Source organism: Ranitomeya variabilis, chromosome 3, assembly GCF_051348905.1.
Source record: "Ranitomeya variabilis isolate aRanVar5 chromosome 3, aRanVar5.hap1, whole genome shotgun sequence".
Taxonomy (NCBI): domain Eukaryota; kingdom Metazoa; phylum Chordata; class Amphibia; order Anura; family Dendrobatidae; genus Ranitomeya; species Ranitomeya variabilis.
In genome coordinates, this window is record NC_135234.1 from 275,771,676 (window position 1) to 275,790,978 (window position 19,303).

Genomic DNA, 19,303 nt, shown 5'->3' on the forward strand with positions numbered 1-19,303 from the left:
GCGTAGTACACCATACAGACGTAATGCCGATTACTCAACCGATGATAATCGTTTAAAGGTAACACAGGTCAACAAAAAAAAAATTTTTTTCTGGTGTCCAAAATATTTTAATGAATTTGGGGTATTTTTGGGGTGCTGATTCTGAATATGTCATCAGTTTTGCCAGATTGGCTCAAGTTTTTGACATTTTTGGTATCTTATTTATAGCACTTGTTGGTAAATGCGACGCATCATCTCATTAATTTCTTTGGATTAGTACTTGAACTGAGCAGTTCTCAATATAGTTTTGTGTTAATTAGTGTTCTAAAAGTTTGTTCATAGCTTGATTTTTGCACTAACTTTATGTTGTTGTCTGTTTTCCAGTGAAAAGCATGAACTCATCAAGAAGAAGTTGTCTTAACGATCCAGACTCATTCTGTTACATTTGTGGTGAATACACACTGCCAAAACATAGAAGAAACATAACAGACTTCGTAAAAAAAGTGTATTTTGCCTTTTTTGGGGTTATGCTTGGGGACCAAGACAAGTTTTGGGCACCACACATAGTGTGCAAAGCATGTATCGAATTATTACAAAAATGGAGCAAAGGACAAAGAAAAAGCTTCAAATTTGGTGTTCCAATGGTGTGGAGAGAGCCAAAAAATCATCATGATGACTGTTATTTCTGTGCAGTGCAAGTGCAAGGATTCAATAAGCATAAGAAACGAAAATGGGAGTAACATGGAATCTGCAAGAAGGCCTGTCCCTCATTGTGAAGATGTGCCTGTACCTGTGTTTACCATAAATAACAGTCATCATGATGATTTTTTGGCTCTCTCCACACCATTGGAACACCAAATTTGAAGCTTTTTCTTTGTCCTTTGCTCCATTTTCGTAATAATTCGATACATGCTTTGCACACTATGTGTGGTGCCCAAAACTTGTCTTGGTCCCCAAGCATAACCCCAAAATAGGCAAAATACACTTTTTTTACGAAGTCTGTTATGTTTCTTCTATGTTTTGGCAGTGTGTATTCACCACAAATGTAACAGAATGAGTCTGGATCGTTAAGACAACTTCTTCTTGATGAGTTCATGCTTTTCACTGGAAAACAGACAACAACATAAAGTTAGTACAAAAATCAAGCTATGAACAAACTTTTAGAACACTAATTAACACAAAACTATATTGAGAACTGCTCAGTTCAAGTACTAATCCAAAGAAATTAATGAGATGATGCGTCGTATTTACCAACAAGTGCTATAAATAAGATACCAAAAATCTCAAAAACTTGAGCCAATCTGGCAAAACTGATGACATATTCAGAATCAGCACCCCAAAAATACCCTAAATTCGATGAAATATCTTTGACACCAAAAATGCTGTTGACCAGTGTAATTAATCTGAGCACTCACTCTCTTTCCTACAGTGACCTTAAGGTCCTTCATAAAGGCCTTTCTTTTTGTCCCGATTCTCAGTTTGATGTTTTTTCTGCTACCAAGGACTTGCACGTGTTCGCAAGGTCTTTGATGTTTAAAAAATATTTTCATGATGAAGCCCTGTATCAACTATTTCCCACAGATACGGAACAAACGGCACTACAAGTCCTAAATGAACTAGCTCAAGACAGCTTAGTACCAGAAGGAGGTAAGATTCCTTCCTGTATTGCACCACGGTCAAAGAAATTTACCCCGTTTTCTCTCTGTGCCAATATTGACTTGTTTGTCAAGATTGTTAGTGAAGGATTTAAAAAGATTCCCCGTCACATTCACAATGGTAATTTAAATTTTGAGGAACGTAAAAGCCTTCAGAGACTGAGTAATTTATCTGAGGTAGTGATTAAACCCGCAGATGAGGGGGCAACATCGTTATTTGGCCCTCCGCAATGTATGAGGCAGAAGCCTATAGACAATAGAAAAATAAGACCTGTTATAAAAAAACTCACATTCAATCCGTTGCTATCTTTTACATCTGCACTGAATGTTATTTTGAGTAGGGCCAATAGTGAAGGTGTTATATCCAAGGAATTATGCCAAGCATTGACGATTAAGGAACCATGCATACCGACATTTTACCTTCTACCAAAGGTACATAAGAACCTTGAGTCACCGCCCGGTAGACCAATTGTTTCCAGCAATCGTAATTACGTGGAAAATGTAGGCAAATTCATTGATCATAAACTCCAACCTCTAGTTGAATGCCTGTCCTCGTTCATTAAAGATACGGGAGACTTTCTCAAGAAAATCGATGGACTACATATTGATGATGATACACTGCTCGTCACTTGCGATGTTGAATCATTGTACACTAACATAAAGCATACCGATGGTATACAGGCAACTAAATGGTTTCTCACCATGTCCGACAATTCATTGCCAATGATTGATTTCATTATTGATATTCTAGAATTTAGTCTGACACACAATTTTTTTACTTTTAAAGAGGCCCTCTACCTGCAGCTCCAGGGCACCACAATGGGCGCATCATATGCGCCTGCGTATGCAAACTTATTCATGAGGCTGTGGGAGAGGGACCTCTTTATGTCAGACAGTCATCAATCCATGTACCGTGTCCTATTTTGGACACGGTACATTCATGACATTTTTTTCATTTGGCAAGGTACGGCTGAACTATTGGAGACATTTATTGCTCATCTTAACAACAATAATTTGAATATTCGGCTGACGTATCATCATCATAAGTCATGTATAGAATTTTTGGATGTTACCGTTAAACGGGATTCTGACAACATCCTTCAAACCGATATATTTCGGAAGCAGACTTCTACTAACTCTCTTTTACATGCTTCGTCTGCCCATCCTGAGTCCCTAATTAACCCCTTCCTGACATCTGACGTACTATCCCGTTGAGGTGGGGTGGGCCCATATGACCACCGACGGGATAGTACGTCATCACCGATCAGCGGCGCTCACGGGGGGAGCGCGGCCGATCGCGGCCGGGTGTCAGCTGCATATCGCAGCTGACATCCGGCACTATGTGCCAGGAGCAGTCACGGACCGCCCCCGGCACATTAACCCCCGGCACACCACGATCAAACATGATCGCGGTGTACCGGCGGTATAGGGAAGCATCGCGCAGGGAGGGGGCTCCCTGCGGGCTTCCCTGAGACCCCCGGAGCAACGCGATGTGATTGCGTTGCTCCGAGGGTCTCCTACCTCCCTCCTCGCCGCAGGTCCCGGATCCAAGATGGCCGCGGCATCCGGGTCCTGCAGGGAGGGAGGTGGCTTACCGAGTGTCTGCTCAGAGCAGACACTTGGTAAGCCTGCAGCCCTGCACAGCAGATCGCAGATCTGGCAGAGTGCTGTGCACACTGCCAGATCAATGATCTGTGATGTCCCCCCCTGGGACAAAGTAAAAAAGTTAAAAAAAAATTCCCCACATGTGTAAAAAAATAAATAAAAAAATATCCTAAATAAAGAAAAAAAAATATATTATTCCCATAAATACATTTCTTTTGCTAAATAAAATAACAAAAACAATAAAAGTACACATATTTAGTATCGCCGCGTCCATAACGACCCAACCTATAAAACTGCCCCACTAGTTAACCCCTTCAGTAAACACCGTAAGAAAAAAAAAAAAAAACGAGGCAAAAAACAACGCTTTATTATCATACCGCCGAACAAATGGAATAACACGCGATCAAAAAAACTGATATAAATTACCATGGTACCGCTGAAAACGTCATCTTGTCCCGCAAAAAACGAGCCGCAATACAGCATCATCAGCAAAAAAATAAAAAAAGTTATAGTCCTGAGAATAAAGCGATACCAAAATAATTATTTTTTCTATAAAATAGTTTTTATCGTATAAAAGCGCCAAAACATAAAAAAATGATATAAATGAGATATCGCTGTAATCGTACTGACCCGACGAATAAAACTGCTTTATCAATTTTACCAAACGCGGAACGGTATAAACGCCTCCCCCAAAAGAAATTCATGAATAGCTGGTTTTTGATCACTCTGCCTCACAAAAATCGGAATAAAAAGCGATCAAAAAATGTCACGTGTCCGAAAATGTTACCAATAAAAACATCAACTCGTCCCACAAAAAACAAGATCTCACATGACTCTGTGGACTCAAATATGGAAGAATTACAGCTCTCAAAATGTGGTAATGCAAAAAATATTTTTTGCAATGAAAAGCGTCTTTCAGTGTGTGACGGCTGCCAATCATAAAAATCCGCTAAAAAACCCGCTATAAAAGTAAATCAAACCCCCTTTCATCACCCCCTTAGTTAGGGAAAAATTAAAAATTTAAAAAATGTATTTATTTCCATTTTCCCATTAGGGTTAGGGTTAGGGCTAGAGTTAGGACTAGAGTTAGGACTAGAGTTAGGGCTAGGGTTAGAGCTAGGGTTAGAGCTAGGGTTAGGGCTAGGGTTAGGGTTAGGGTTGGGGCTAGAGTTGGGGCTAGGGTTAGGGTTAGGACTAGGGTTGGGCTAGGGTTAGGGCTAGGGTTAGGGCTAGGGTTGGGGCTAGGGTTGGGGCTAGGGTTAGGGCTAGTGTTACGGCTAGTGTTAGGGCTAGTGATAGGGCTAGGGTTATTGCTCGGGTTAGGGATAGGGTTAGGGCTAGGGTTGGGGCTAGGGTTGGGGCTACAGTTAGGGTTGGGGCTAAAGATAGGGTTAGGGTTTGGATTACATTTACAGTTGGGAATAGGGTTGGGTGTGTCTGGGTTAGAGGAGTGGTTAGGGTTACTGTTGGGATTAGGGTTAGGGGTGTGTTTGGATTAGGGTTTCAGTTATAATTGGGGGTTTCCACTGTTTAGGCACATCAGGGGCTCTCCAAACGGGACATGGCATCCGATCTGAATTCCAGCCAATTCTGCGTTGAAAAAGGAAAACAGTGCTCCTTCCCTTCCGAGCTCTCCCGTGTGCCCAAACAGGGGTTTACCCCAACATATGGGGTATCAGCGTACTCAGGACAAATTGGACATCATCTTTTGGTGTCCAAGTTCTCCTGCTACCCTTGGGAAAATACAAAACTGGGGGCCAAAAAATAAGTTTTGTGGGAAAAAAAGGATTTTTTATTTTCACGGCTCTGCGTTGTAAACTGTAGTGAAACACTTGGGGGTTCAAAGTTCTCACAACACATCTAGATAAGTTCCTTGGGGGGTCTAGTTTCCGATATGGGGTCACTTGTGGGGGGTTTGTACTGTTTGGGTACATCAGGGGCTCTGCAAATGCAACGTGACGCCTGCACACCAATCCATTTAAGTCTGCATTCCAAATGGCGCTCCTTCCCTTCCGAGCTCTGTCATGCGCCCAAACAGTGGTTCCCCCCCACATATGGGGTATCAGCGTACTCAGGACAAACTGGACAACAACTTTTGGGGTCCAATTTATCCTGATACCCTTGTGAAAATACAAAACTGGGGGCTAAAAATCATTTTTGTGAAAAAAAAAAGAATTTTTATTTTCACGGCTCTGCGTTATAAACTGTAGTGAAACACTTGGGGGTTCAAAGCTCTCAAAACACATCTAGATAAGTTCGTTAGGGGGTCTACTTTCCAAAATGGTGTCACTTGTGGGGGTTTTTAATGTTTAGGCACATCAGGGGCTCTCCAAACGCAACATGGCATCCCATCTTAATTCCAGTCAATTTTGCATTGAAAAGTAAAATAGCGCTCCTTCCCTTCCGAGCTCTGCTATGCGCCCAAACAGTGGTTTACCCCCACATATGGGGTATCGTCGTACTCAGGACAAATTGCACAACAACTTTTGTGGTCTAATTTCTTCTCTTACTCTTGGGGAAATAAAAAAATGGAGGCGAAAAGATCATTTTTGTGAAAAAATATGATTTTTTATTTTTACGGCTCTGCATTATAAACTTCTGTGAAGCACTTGTTAGGTTAAAGTGCTCAACACACATCTAGATAAGTTCCTTAAGGGGTCTACTTTCCAAAATGGTGTCACTTGTACAGGGTCTCAATGTTTAGGCACATCAGGGGCTCTCCAAACGCAACATGGCGTCCCATCTCAATTCCAGTCAATTTTGCATTGAAAAGTCAAATGGCGCTCCTTCCCTTCCGAGCTCTGCCCTGCGCCCAAACAATGGTTTACACCCACATATGGGGTATCAGCGTACTCAGGACAGATTGCACAACAATTTTTTGGGTCCAATTTCTTCTCTTACCCTTGGGAAAATAAAAAATTGGGGTCGAAAAGATCATTTTTGTGAAAAAATATGATTTTTTATTTTTACGGCTCTGCATTATAAACTTCTATGAAGCACTTGTTGGGTCAAAGTGCTCACCACACATCTAGATAAGATCCTTAGGGGGTCTACTTTCCAAAATGGTGTCACTTGTGGGGGTTTTCAATGTTTAGGCACATCAGGGGCTCTCCAAATGCAACATGGCGTCCCATCTCAATTCCAGTCAATTTTGCATTGAAAAGTCAAATGGCGCTCCTTTCCTTCCGAGCTCTGCCATGCGCCCAAACAGTGGTTTACCCCCACATATGGGGTATCAGCGTACTCAGGACAAATTGTACAACAAATATTGGGGTCTATTTTCTCCTGTTACCCTTGGTAAAATAAAACAAATTGGAGCTGAAATAAATTTTGTGTGAAAAAAAGTTAAATGTTTATTTTTATTTAAACATTCCAAAAATTCCTGTGAAACACCTGAAGGGTTAATAAACTTTTTGAAAGTGGTTTTGAGTACCTTGAGGGGTGCAGTTTTTAGAATGGTGTCACACTTGGATATTTTCTATCATATAGACCCCTCAAAATTACTTCAAATGAGATGTGGTCCCTAAAAAAAAATGGTGTTGTAAAAATGAGAAATTGCTGGTCAACTTTTAACCCTTATAACTCCGTCACAAAAAAAAATTTTGGTTCCAAAATTGTGCTGATGTAAAGTAGACATGTGGGAAATGTTACTTATTAAGTATTTTGCGTGACATATGTCTGTGATTTAAGGGCATAAAAATTCAAAGTTGGAAAATTGCGAAATTTTCAAAATTTTCGCCAAATATTCATTTTTTTCACAAATAAACGCAAGTTATATCGAAGAAATTTTACCACTATCATGAAGTACAATATGTCACGAGAAAATAATGTCTGAATCGCCAAGATCCGTTGAAGCGTTCCAGAGTTATAACCTCATAAAGAGACAGTGGTCAGAATTGTAAAAATTGGCCCGGTCATTAACGTGCAAACCACCCTTGGGGGTGAAGGGGTTAAATCAATCCCAGTCGGTCAATTTTTGAGACTGAGACGTCTGTGCTCTACGGATAGTGATTTTGAGATACGTGTAGAAGAACTGAAAACTAGATTTATGGATCGTGGCTACAGCCACCACAGTATCAAGAGAGCTTATAATAGAGCGAAGCATTCTTCTAGAAATTAATTACTTTATTCAGTTCCGAAACCATCTCCAACTATGAATGTACGCTTATTACAGATTACCATTCTGAGAATCATAAAATGAGACAAGTCCTTGAAAAAGCATGGCCCATATTACTTGCCGATGAAACACTTTCTAAATATCTGAGGAAAGAACCAAGCATCATATTTCGACGATCTAGAAATATTCGTGATACTCTGGTAAAAAGTCACTACCAGAATAACCCAAAAACCTTTCTTACTTAGATACCACAGAAGAAAGGATCTTTTCAATGTGGCCATTGTGTAGCTTGTCCCAACATTGAAAGAACGGATACATTCAGTGATTCCTCAGGATCTAAACATTTCACCATTAGACACTTCATCAATTGTGAAACTAAGGTGGTGATTAGTGTTGAGCATTCCGATACCGCAAGTATCGGGTATCGGCCGATACTTAGCGGTATCGGAATTCCGATACCGAGATCCGATACTTTTGTTGTATCGGGAATCGGTATCGGGATCGATATAATGTGTAAAATAAAGAATTAAAATAAAAAATATTGCTATACTCACCTCTCCGACGCAGCCTACACCTTACCGAGGAAACCGGCAGCCTTGTTTGCTTAAAATGCGCGCGTTTACTGCCTTCCGTGACGTCACGGCTTCTGATTGGTCGCCTGCCGCCCATGTGACCGCGATGCGACCAATCACAACAAGCCGTGACGTAATTTTCAGGTCCTGAATGCCTAATTCTAGGCACTCAGGACCTGAAAATTACGTCACGGCTTGTGATTGGTCGCGTGCCGCCCATGTGACGCGACGCGACCAATCACAAGCCGTGACGTAATTTTCAGGTCCTGAATGCCTAATTCTAGGCATTCAGGACCTGAAAATTACGTCCCGGCTTGTTGTGATTAGTCGCGTCGCGGTCACATGGGCGGCACGCGACCAATCAGAAGCCGTGATGTCACGGAAGGCAGTAAATGCGTGCATTTTAAGCAAACAAGGCTGCCGGTTTCCTCGGTAAGGTGCAGGCTGCGTCGGAGAGGTGAGTATAGCAATATTTTTTATTTTAATTCTTTATTTTACACATTAATATGGATCCCAGGGCCTGAAGGAGAGTTTCCTCTCCTTCAGACCCTGGGAACCATCAGGGATACCGTCCAATACTTGAGTCCCATTGATTTGTATTATTGTCGGGTATCGGTATCGGATTAGATCCGATACTTTGCCGGTATCGGCCGATACTTTCCGATACCGATACTTTCAAGTATCGGACGGTATCGCTCAACACTAGCGGTGATTTATTATGCCACCTGCCCCTGCCCAAAAATTTATGTGGGTTTAACCACTCGCCAGTTCAAAGTGCGTGTACGCGAACATGTCAACGGTATAACTTCTGCACAAAATGAGAATGATCTGTCTATGTTAAAAAACATCCCTAAACATTTTAAACAGTTCCACGGTTGTGATGCATCATTGTTAAAAGTCCGAGGCATTGATAAAATCATGCCATCTATACGGGGAGGCAACACTAGCCAGAAGTTGGCACAAATGGAGACTAAATGGACATGGTCACTTGACACAATACGACCCCGTGGTTTAAATGAAAATATCAGCTTTGTTCCTTTTTTGTAGCCATTCTTGTCCACCTGTTCATCCGGTTCATATTTTATATAACATAATTAGTAACTTAATAGCTTTTTATATATCTTTTAGTCTATTTATACTAATAAAGGTTTGACTTTTAGTATATTTTTACCCATAATTCCCATATGGTTTTTTTAGAGTGCACATTTTACTTTTCTTTTCATGGTTTTATGTTCACTTATTTGTAGTATATTCACATTATTTATTCCTCTCTTTTCTAGTCCTGGTGTATTATTGTTATTGCATTGATGGAGGTCCGTCACCGTTTGGTTCATGCTGATTCATGTATCATGGCAGTTTATATTTATTTTCGTTGGAGTTCCTTGTTCTTCACGACTTCGTGGACATATTGGTGAAAGAAACCCCACCCTTTGGATTAAAGAGAATAACCATTAAAGAGTCATGGACTTTCCTTCTGCCCCTTTCCTTTTCTCCCCTCCCCTCCCTTCCCCTCCCCCTTGTTATGTTCTATATTTATTATTATTATTTATTATTTATATGTATTTATGTATACCAGTTATACTATTATATATGTATGAGGGGTTCATACTATGTTACCTACACATGTGTGCCACTGATTCTATTCATTGATTTATTCCTTTTTCATATATTTATTATATTCATCATTATTTTATTATTTCTTTTATAGTTTTATTTGCATTTATTCATTATTCCCACAACATCCACAACATATATAAAACATCATGCATAATAGTATTTCTTGCCCCCAAACCCCCCCTCCTTCCTTTGTGTTCACACCGTTTGCACTTTAGATTCTCATTCTCATCTTTATTTATTTTTTCTTAGTAGCCAATGCAGAACAGGACCTGCAGATACACATTTTCTGTTATTACCTTTCTTTCGGTTAGGACCTTCTGATCACATGCTCTCTATCTACCAATAATGATGGGCCGGGTGGTACGCGCTCTTCCGTTGGGTTCCTGGAGCCTCCACCTCCCGGCTCCACGTCCCTCGGTGTTGCGTCAGCTGATTGCAGCGCCGGGGCACACGTGGGCTGGTGGCGGATGGCACCATGTTAACAACCAATGGTTGCGTGCGTCACTCCACACCCGCTCCTGTTACCTATTGGGTACTCTCTTCTATTTAAACTTTCCCTCTTCTGGATGCTACCACCCCCTGACGAAGGCTGACGCCGAAATGCGCGTCGGGGTTGGGAACATCCAGGAGACGGTCTCTACACCATCCACAGGTAATAGCATAATAGCATATGTGGCCTCAATCTTGTTGTTATAATATGCTAATTGCAAGCACTGCAGGCACTTTATTTATAGAATAGTTATTAGCGGTGGCTACCATTTTGTGTCACCTTGCACTTACACCTTATTGTGTCTACGGTGTATCTCCATTTACATACCTGCCGCACTTTTCCCTGTGGTCATTCATTTATTTGTTTATTTATGATTTATTCCCGTTAATGGTATTATGTATTTATTTATTTCATTGTTTCAGTACTATGAATCACTGGAGTATTTTATAGCCATATGTTTCCGTCTCCTGGCACAGTACCCTCTTTTTTGGTATCTCTCTTCCCCTCCCCCACCAGTTGGTGTATCCCTATCTCAAATAAACTCATTATTTTCTAATTTGGGCATGCTATCGTCTTTTTTGTTCTTTTCCTGTATTTGTTGTAAATGGAATGCTTTGCTCACAGCAAGTGTGCAGCTTCCTTTTTCTCCAAGCGCACTTGTCAATTTAGGGTATATCCTCCTGATTTGGCCTCACTGGTGATCTGGCATATCTGACATTGGGTCAGAACGCAAACAGCTATGACAGTTTTGGTGCCCAACATGGGGCCTTGGTAACCAGCCTACTCGGAATCTATATGTTGGAGCTTCCTGGGAGATTGGGCATGCAAAACTCAGCTGCAGCAGGGTGAGAAATTTTAGTCTTACACTTTGTTTTGCACTTGCAATCTCTCGGGATCTTCCCATATCTCGGTGTAAAGGCTGTGAACATGGTTCAAAGCAGCTACATCACCACAGTGGTTGATACCTTTTAATGGCTAACTGAAAAGATGGTAACAAATTGCAAGCTTTCGAGACTACACAGGTCTCTTCATCAGGCAAAGACTAAAAGAAATTCTGAAGAATCACATATTTATGCTCAACATAGCACAAAAAAAGGGAAAAACCATGGCTAAGACAGGTGACATGAATCAGAATTACCATGAGTTATAAACAGTTATGTCCAGAAATATTGGGCCAGTTCTTAGATAAGGATTGTTTTATTGTCCTCTGATTGGGGTCTGGTTCTGTTGTGATGACCCCACATGGTCTGAGAGGCAAGTTCCTTAGTTGGTGTAAAAAGACATAAATCCATGCGACACATTCATTCCTGCAGTAAGACTGTCAAAGAGAGTCATCAGTTTATATTCCCATACTCTTCTGTCTCTCTTAGATTTGAAGCTACCTTTTAACACAAGTAATTTCATGTCCATAATGTTATGATTTGGGAGACAAAAATGTATTGCCACAGATAGATCCATTCTTTTTTCTCTTATTGTGTGGCGGTGATAATTCATTCTTGTTCTAAGCTTTTGCTGATGTGTAAAGATAAAGCCACCAATCCAAACAAAAATAATATATAGCAAAGTGGTACTGTTATTAGTTAAAAAATAACTTTTGATATAAATCTTAAAAAAGGCCTCAGGCCTCGAAAAATTACCAAAGAAAGAAAAACAACAAACCACACACAATATCCGTATACTGCCAGACGCTCCTGCCAGCGCTGCAATTCTTATAGCATGGTGAAAACACAGTTTCTTTAAAAGATTACACCATCATGGAAAATACCCATCAAAAAATCCTAATCACTTGCCTTGTGCTCAGCATGCAATTTTTTAAATCTATGCACAGCAAATTATAAAATATATTTTTTCAGTATAAGGTATAAACAGGAAAGGTCTCAACAGACTCCAGAAACCTTCCTTTACAGCGTTATTCCATGTGTCCGATGCACTAACTCTGGGGGAGGATTCTCCACAGATCCTGCTTACCACCCCTTTTCTCTCAGATACAAATGGACCCCATTTCCTTAATCAATCTCCCGACGCGTTTCTTTAGGCTCTATCATCAGGGGAGAAGCCAAGTGTATCAAAAACTTTGTGTGTGCTTTCATCGCACATCACAGTGGAGGACCCCACTCACCGCGCATGGGTACTTCATTTTAAATAGGGCGCCGCATGTAAAATCTCACTTACTATGCCACACATCCGCCTTCCAGCGTGGTTTCCGGGTATGCAGGGCACCACGTGACCGTTAGTTGCCATGCCCCAAAATGCTCGCGTGAACCGCATCATGACACGCAAAGCGCCATTTCTGGACTGTCCGGTGTTACACCCTCCGCCTCCCAGAGGCGTATACAAGTGAATGATTGATGCCTGAAGATACTATATACAAGGCGCGTCGCCAAACTCCAAAATAAACAGATATTTAAATTTTAACCCCTGGGGTAACCGGTAAAGTATTTTAAACCCTTTTGAGGGGGGAAATTTCAGAAAAACAAAAATCCTACTACTTCCAATACAGGAAGGAGGAAGGTAAGTAAAAGGGGCCTTGGCAATCCCCAAACAGTGGCACAATACGAACAACCTTAATTGTAAATGAAGGACCCTTCCCTGCCTGCCAAATCATCCTGGCAGATTAACCCCTTTCTGACATCTGACGTACTATCCCGTTGAGGTGGGGTGGGCCCGTATGACCACCGACGGGATACTATGTCATGCCCTTTAATGCGACACCGCGACTTAAGTCCCGGTGATCGCATTAAAATTTCGACGCCATCTTACCTTACGGAAGATGGCCTCGGCATCTTGGGTTATGGCGCTGCCCCCCCTGCCTCCCGATCGCTGTGATTGGCTGTTCAATTCTGAACAGCCAATCACAGCCTTTCTCATTGTTTCAGCCAATCAGATTGGCTGAAACAGTGAGGTCCCAGGCCAGGATCGAGTACCGATGTACTCGATCCTGGGGCCGGTGCCAGGCACCAGCCAAAACCCACCGGATTGGCGCGATCGATGATCACATCAATCGCGCCAATCGCAGGGCACAGCGGCGGTGTTACCGCGCTGTGCCCTGCCTGAAAATACCTGCTCCGGAGCCTGTGCCCTGCTTCATCTGCCCTGCCTGCTCCGGATCCTGCAGCTCTGATTGGCGCGATCGATGTGATCGTCGATCACCCCCATCAGAGGGCACAGGCCCCCCGGATTGGCGCGATCGACGATCACATTGATCGCGCCAATCGCAGGGCACAGCGGTGGTGTTACCGCGCTGTGCCCTGCATGAAAATACCTGCTCCGGGGCCTGTGCCCTGCATGAAAATACCTGCTCCGGAGCCTTTGCCCTGCCTCATCTGCAATGCCTGCTCCGGATCCTGTAGCTCTGCCAATCAGAGGGCACAGCAGCGGTGTGACCGCGCTGTGCCCTGATGGTGACCTGCCGGTCACCTGCTGGTCACTTGCTGGTGACCTGCCGGTGACCTGCCTATGATCGGAGCTGTGAGCTCCGATCATAGGCTGGTGCCTAGCAACACCGGCATCACCAGGGCCTCCCCTGATTGGTGGGATCGATGTGATCATCGATCCCACCAATCACAGGTCACAGCAACGGTGTGACCGCTCTGTGACCTGTCTCACCTGCCCCTGACCTGTCTGACTGCTCTGCAGGAATCCTCACACTTGGTGAGGATTCCTGCAGAGCGGTCACGCTGACAGATACCCTCCTGTGCTGAGACTTGTGGTGCCACAGTAGCCTGTGACACCACAATTCTTGCTAAAGAAAAAAGAAAGAAGACAGAAGAAAGAAGACAGAAGAAAGAAGAGAGACTACAAACGTAAGTGTTCATCCCTGATCCCAGCCCGATCTTACTTATTCATTGGAGGAGGCATATTCTTTCCTTGCCTCCGACACTGATAGCAAGGGAGAGGATCCCACATTCCTTTACTCTTCAGATTCTTCATCCTCTTCCTCCTCCTCCTCATCTTCCTCCTCGGGTCCTGCGGAACCACCACGCAGATGCCCCAGGAGAGAAGATGAGGCAGTGCCCACTCCTGAAGATGAACCAGTGCGCCCCTCTTCGGTCCCCATATGGACCTCGCCCCCCGAAAATTACGAGCCACTGATTCCTGATTTTGTGGCAGAATCAGGAATCAAGTTTGACACCACCGACCGGCCTCACAGAAATAGACTTTTTTAAAGTCTTTTTCTCTGAGGATTTTGTTAACCTCATGGTGGAGCAAACTAATTTGTATGCTCCGCAATTTTAGGAGCAAAACCCCGGTTCATCATTTTCTAACTGGTCTCCTGTAGACGCAGTTGAAATGATGCAGTTTTGGGGCCTGGTCCTCCACATGGGGATCGTGAAGAAGCCAGAAATTCAGCAATATTGGAGTGTAGATATTTTATATAACACTCCAGTGTTCATGGTTCAGACGCGATTTGAGGCCATCCATATGTTCCTGCATTAAAACGATAATGCACGGTGTCCCGCACGAGATTACCCCAATTTTGACCGTCTGTTCAAAGTTCGGCCGGTCATCGAACACTTCAGCAAAAAGTTTGCTGAAGTGTACGTGCCCAAAAGGGACATCTGTGTGGATGAGTCCTTGGTTCATTTTAAGGGGCGGCTCAGATTCCGTCAATACCTGCCCAACAAGAGGGCCAGGTGTTATGATCCCGAGTGGCTGAGGATCACAAATAGATCAGCAAGTGATTAAACTAAGGACGAGCTCTAGGGAGATGGTAACTGGACTGATCGCAAATCTGAACCTATCCAAAACAACTAGAGGTAGCCGGTGAACGTGCCTAAAAAATTCCTAGACGTCTCGAGCCAGCCTGAGGAACTAGCTACCCCTAAAGAGAAAGAAAGACCACGCTTGCCTCCAGAGAAATAATCCCCAAAGATATAGAAGCCCCCAACAAATATTAACGGTGAAGTAAGAAGAAGGCACATACATAGGGATGAAATCAGATTCAGCAAAAGAGGCCCACTAGTACTAGAAAGCAGAAAATAGAGCAGGGGTCTATGCGATCAATAAAAAACCCTTACAAAATATCCATCCTGAGATTTCAAGAACCCACACACCAACTAACGGTGTGTGGGGAGAAACTCAGCCCACTAGAGCAACCAGCAAGCGAGGGAATTACATTTTAGCAAGCTGGAACAGAAAACATGATAAACACTGCTGATCAAAAAATGAGCAAACAAAACTTAGCTTATCCTGGATGGACTGGGAGCAAGGTAGTCAGAAGGAATCTGAGTAGCACTGATTACATCGACAGCCGGCAACAAGTGAAAGTAAAACAGAGCTATATAGGAACCTCCCAGAGGATAACGAACCAGCTGATAGCCAGAGACCAGCAGGATAACAGGCAAAGCCACCAGGGGGAGCCCAAAGCAAAAGTCACACCATACCACCAGTGACCACAAGAGGGAGCCTGAACACAGAGTTCACAACAGCTAGGTACGGAATCAAACTCTACAAGCTGTGTGAGAGTACCTCAGGGTACACCTACAGCTTTGGAGTGTACGAAGGGAAGGACAGCAGGACTGAACCGCCTGAGTGTCCTTCCATACAACAAAAACATGGGGGGCATTGATCTCTCTGATCAACTCCTCCAACCGTACAGTGCTTGAGGAAGGCCAAGGTGTGGTACAAAAAGCTGTCCGTGTACATCGTACAAATGGCAATGCTCAACGCTTTCCTGCTGTCACGATGTGCACAACACACTGATACGTCATACCTTCAGTTCCAGGAGGTAGTGGTTAATGCCCTGATGTTTGGCACGAGGGAAGGAGCGGGCCCCAGTACTTCCGGAACTGAGGGTGCTCGTATCGTACCAGGTCAGCATTTTCCGGGGGTGGTCCTGCCAACTGATAGAAAAGGTAAGCCGCAAAAAAGGTGCCGAGTGTGCTACAAAAGAGGAGTACGCAAGGACACCATCTATCAATGCGACACCTGCCCCGACAAACCTGGCCTGTGTATGAAGAATTGCTTCAAATTGTACCACACCTCCATGCACTACTAATTTACTTAACAGGAACAAGTAGATTAGTTCCAAAGAGGGGGCACATCTAAGTAAGTTCCTTGGGGGTCTAGGTTCCAAAATGATGTCACTTGTGGGGTTTTTTACTGTTTAGGAACATCAGGGGCTCTGCAAATGGAACATGATGCCCTCAGAACCAGTCCATCAAAGTCTGCATTCCAAATCGTCACTGCTTCCCTTCTGAGTCCCGAAGTGCCCAAACAGTTTTCTCCCACATATGGGGTACCAGCGTACTCAGGACAAATTGGACAACTTTTGGGGTCCAATTTCTCCTGTTACCCTTGGGAAAATAAAAAATTGGGGACTGAAAGATCATTTTTGTGGGAAAAAAATAGAATTTTTTATTTTCACGCCGGACATCATAGACTTTAGTGAAGCACTTGGAGGTTCAAAATTCTCGCCACACACCTAGATAAGTTCCTTAGGGGGTCAAGTTTCCAAAATTGGGTCACTTGTGTGGAGTTTCGACTGTTTAGGCACATCAGGGGCTCACCAAATGGAACATGATGCCCGCAGACAATTACATCAAAGTCTGCATTCCCAAACGTCACTACTTCCCTTCCGAGCCCCGAAGTGTGCCCAAACAGTAGTTTTCTCCCACATATGGGATACCAGCGTACTCAGGACAAATTGGACAACAACTTTTGTGGTCCAATTTCTCCTGTTACCCTTGGGGAAATAAAAAATTGGGGACTGAAAGACCATTTTTGTGGGGAAAAAATTGAATTTTTTATTTTCACGCCAGACATCATAGACTTTAGTGAAGCACTTGGAGGTTCAAAATTCTCACCACACACCTATATAAGTTCCTTAGGGGGTCAAGTTTCCAAAATGGGGTCACTTGTGGGGGGTTTCCACTGTTTAGGCACATCAGGGGCTCGCCAAACGTGACATGGCGTCCGATCTCAATTCCAGCCAATTTTTGCTTGAAAATGTCAAACGGCGCTCCTTTCCTTCTGAGCCCTGCCATGCGCCCAAACAGTGGTTCCCCCCCACATATGGGGTATCTGCGTACTCAGGATAAATTGGACAACAACTTTTGGGGTCCAATTTCTCCTTTTGCCCTTAAGAAAATAAAAAATTGGGGACTAAACCATCATGTTTGTGGGAAAAAATAGGATTTTTTATTTTCACGCCTGGGCGTTATAAACTTTCGTGAAGCACTTGGGGGATAAAAGTGCTCACAACACATCTAGATAAGTTCCTTAGGGGGTCTAGTTTCCAAAATGGGGTCACTTGTTGGGGGTTTCCACTGTTTAGGCACATCAGGGGCTCTCCAAACGCGACATTGCGTCCGATCTCAATTCCAGCCAATTTTAGCTTGAAAATGTCAAACGACGCTCCTTTCCTTCTGAGCCCTGCCGTGCACCCAAAAAGTGGTTTCCCCTCACATGTGGGGTATCAGCGTACTCAGGACAAATTGGACAACAACTTTTGAGGTCTATTTTCTCTTTTTACCCTTGGGAAATTAAGAAAATTATTGCTGAAAGATCATTTTTGTGACTAAAAAGTAAAATGTTAATATTTTCCTTCCATGTTGCTTCTGCTGCTGTGAAACACCTGAAGGGTTAATCAACTTCTTGAATGTGGTTTTGCACACCTTGAGGGGTGCAGTTTTTAGAATGGTGTCACGTTTGGGTATTTTCTGCCACATAGACCCCTCAAAATGACTTCAAATGTGAGGTGGTCCCTAAAAAAAATGGTTTTGTAAATGTTGTTGTAAAAATGAGAAATTGCTGGTCAAATTTTAACCCTTATAACTTCCTAGAAAAAAAAAATTGTGTTTCCAAAATTGTGCTGATGTAAAGTAGACATGTGGGAAATGTTATTTATTAACTATATTGTGTCACATAACTCTCTGGTTTAACAGAATAAAATTCAAATTTGGAAAATTGCAAAATTTTCACCAAATTTCCGCTTTTTTCACAAATAAACGCAAGTTATATCGAAGAAATTTTACCACTATCATGAAGTACAATATGTCACAAGAAAACAGTCTCAGAATCGCTAAGATCCGTTGAAGCGTTTCAGAGTTATAACCTCATAAAGAGACAGTGGTCAGAAATGTAAAAATTGGCCCGGTCATTAACGTGCAAACCACCCTTGGGGGTAAAGGGGTTAAGGGTGGCAATGTTACTGGTACACATTATTAGCTACAGGTAAAGACAACCTGTCAGTCCAAAATAGAAACACAATCATCATATCAAAAAAACGCTTTTCTTTTGTCTTTTCTATTTCTCATGTAATTCCTTTTCTTGCACTTAGTGAGGATTCCTGGGTAGGATGAACTAGTGCCCGTAGGGACAGCCGCCGTGGAGTGAGGGTGCCAATTTCTCGTTTCTTTCTAGGGTGCCAACCCCCATAGATCAGGTAGAATCTTCATCTAGGGTAATGTAGGGAAAGTTTAATCTCTGCCCGTATCCCACTAGGTCTCCATTTATTCTCGGTCGAATATGACCTGGTTCAAGGATATATAATCAAACTGCCCTAGGGCGAATTGTGAATTTTTGGTTAATGAGGTGTTATCTAAGCATGCTCTTTATGAGTTCACAATCCGTTGTGATTTTGAGTATATGAGGATTGTGTTTCTATTTTGGAGTGACAGGTTATCTTTAGCTAATAATGTGTACCAGTAACATTGCCACCCTTAATCTGCCAATATGATTTGGCAGGCAGTGAAGGGTCCTTCATTTATTATTATTATTATTATTATTATTATTATTATTTATTGTTATAGCGCCATTTATTCCATGGCGCTTTACAAGTGAGGAGGGGTATACATAATAAAAACAAGTACAATAATCTTCTGGTACAGTAGGAGAGAGGACCCTGCCCGCGAAGGCTCACAATCTACAAGGGATGGGTGAGAATACAGTAGGTGAGGGTAGAGCTGGTCATGCAGCGGTTTGGTCGATCGGTGGTTACTGCAGGTTGTAGGCTTGTCGGAAGAGGTGGGTCTTCAGATTCTTTTTGAAAGTTTCGATGGTGGGCGAGAGTCTGATGTGTTGTGGTAGAGGGTTCCAGAGTAGGGGTGATACGCGAGAGAAATCTTGTATACGATTGTGGGAAGAGGAGATAAGAGGGGAGTAGAGAAGGAGATCTTGTGAGGATCGGAGGTTGCGTGTAGGAAAGTACCGGGAGATGAGGTCACAGATGTAAGGAGGAGACAGGTTGTGGATGGCTTTGTACGTCATGGTTAGGGTTTTGTACTGGAGTCTCTGAGCAATGGGGAGCCAGTGAAGGGATTGACAG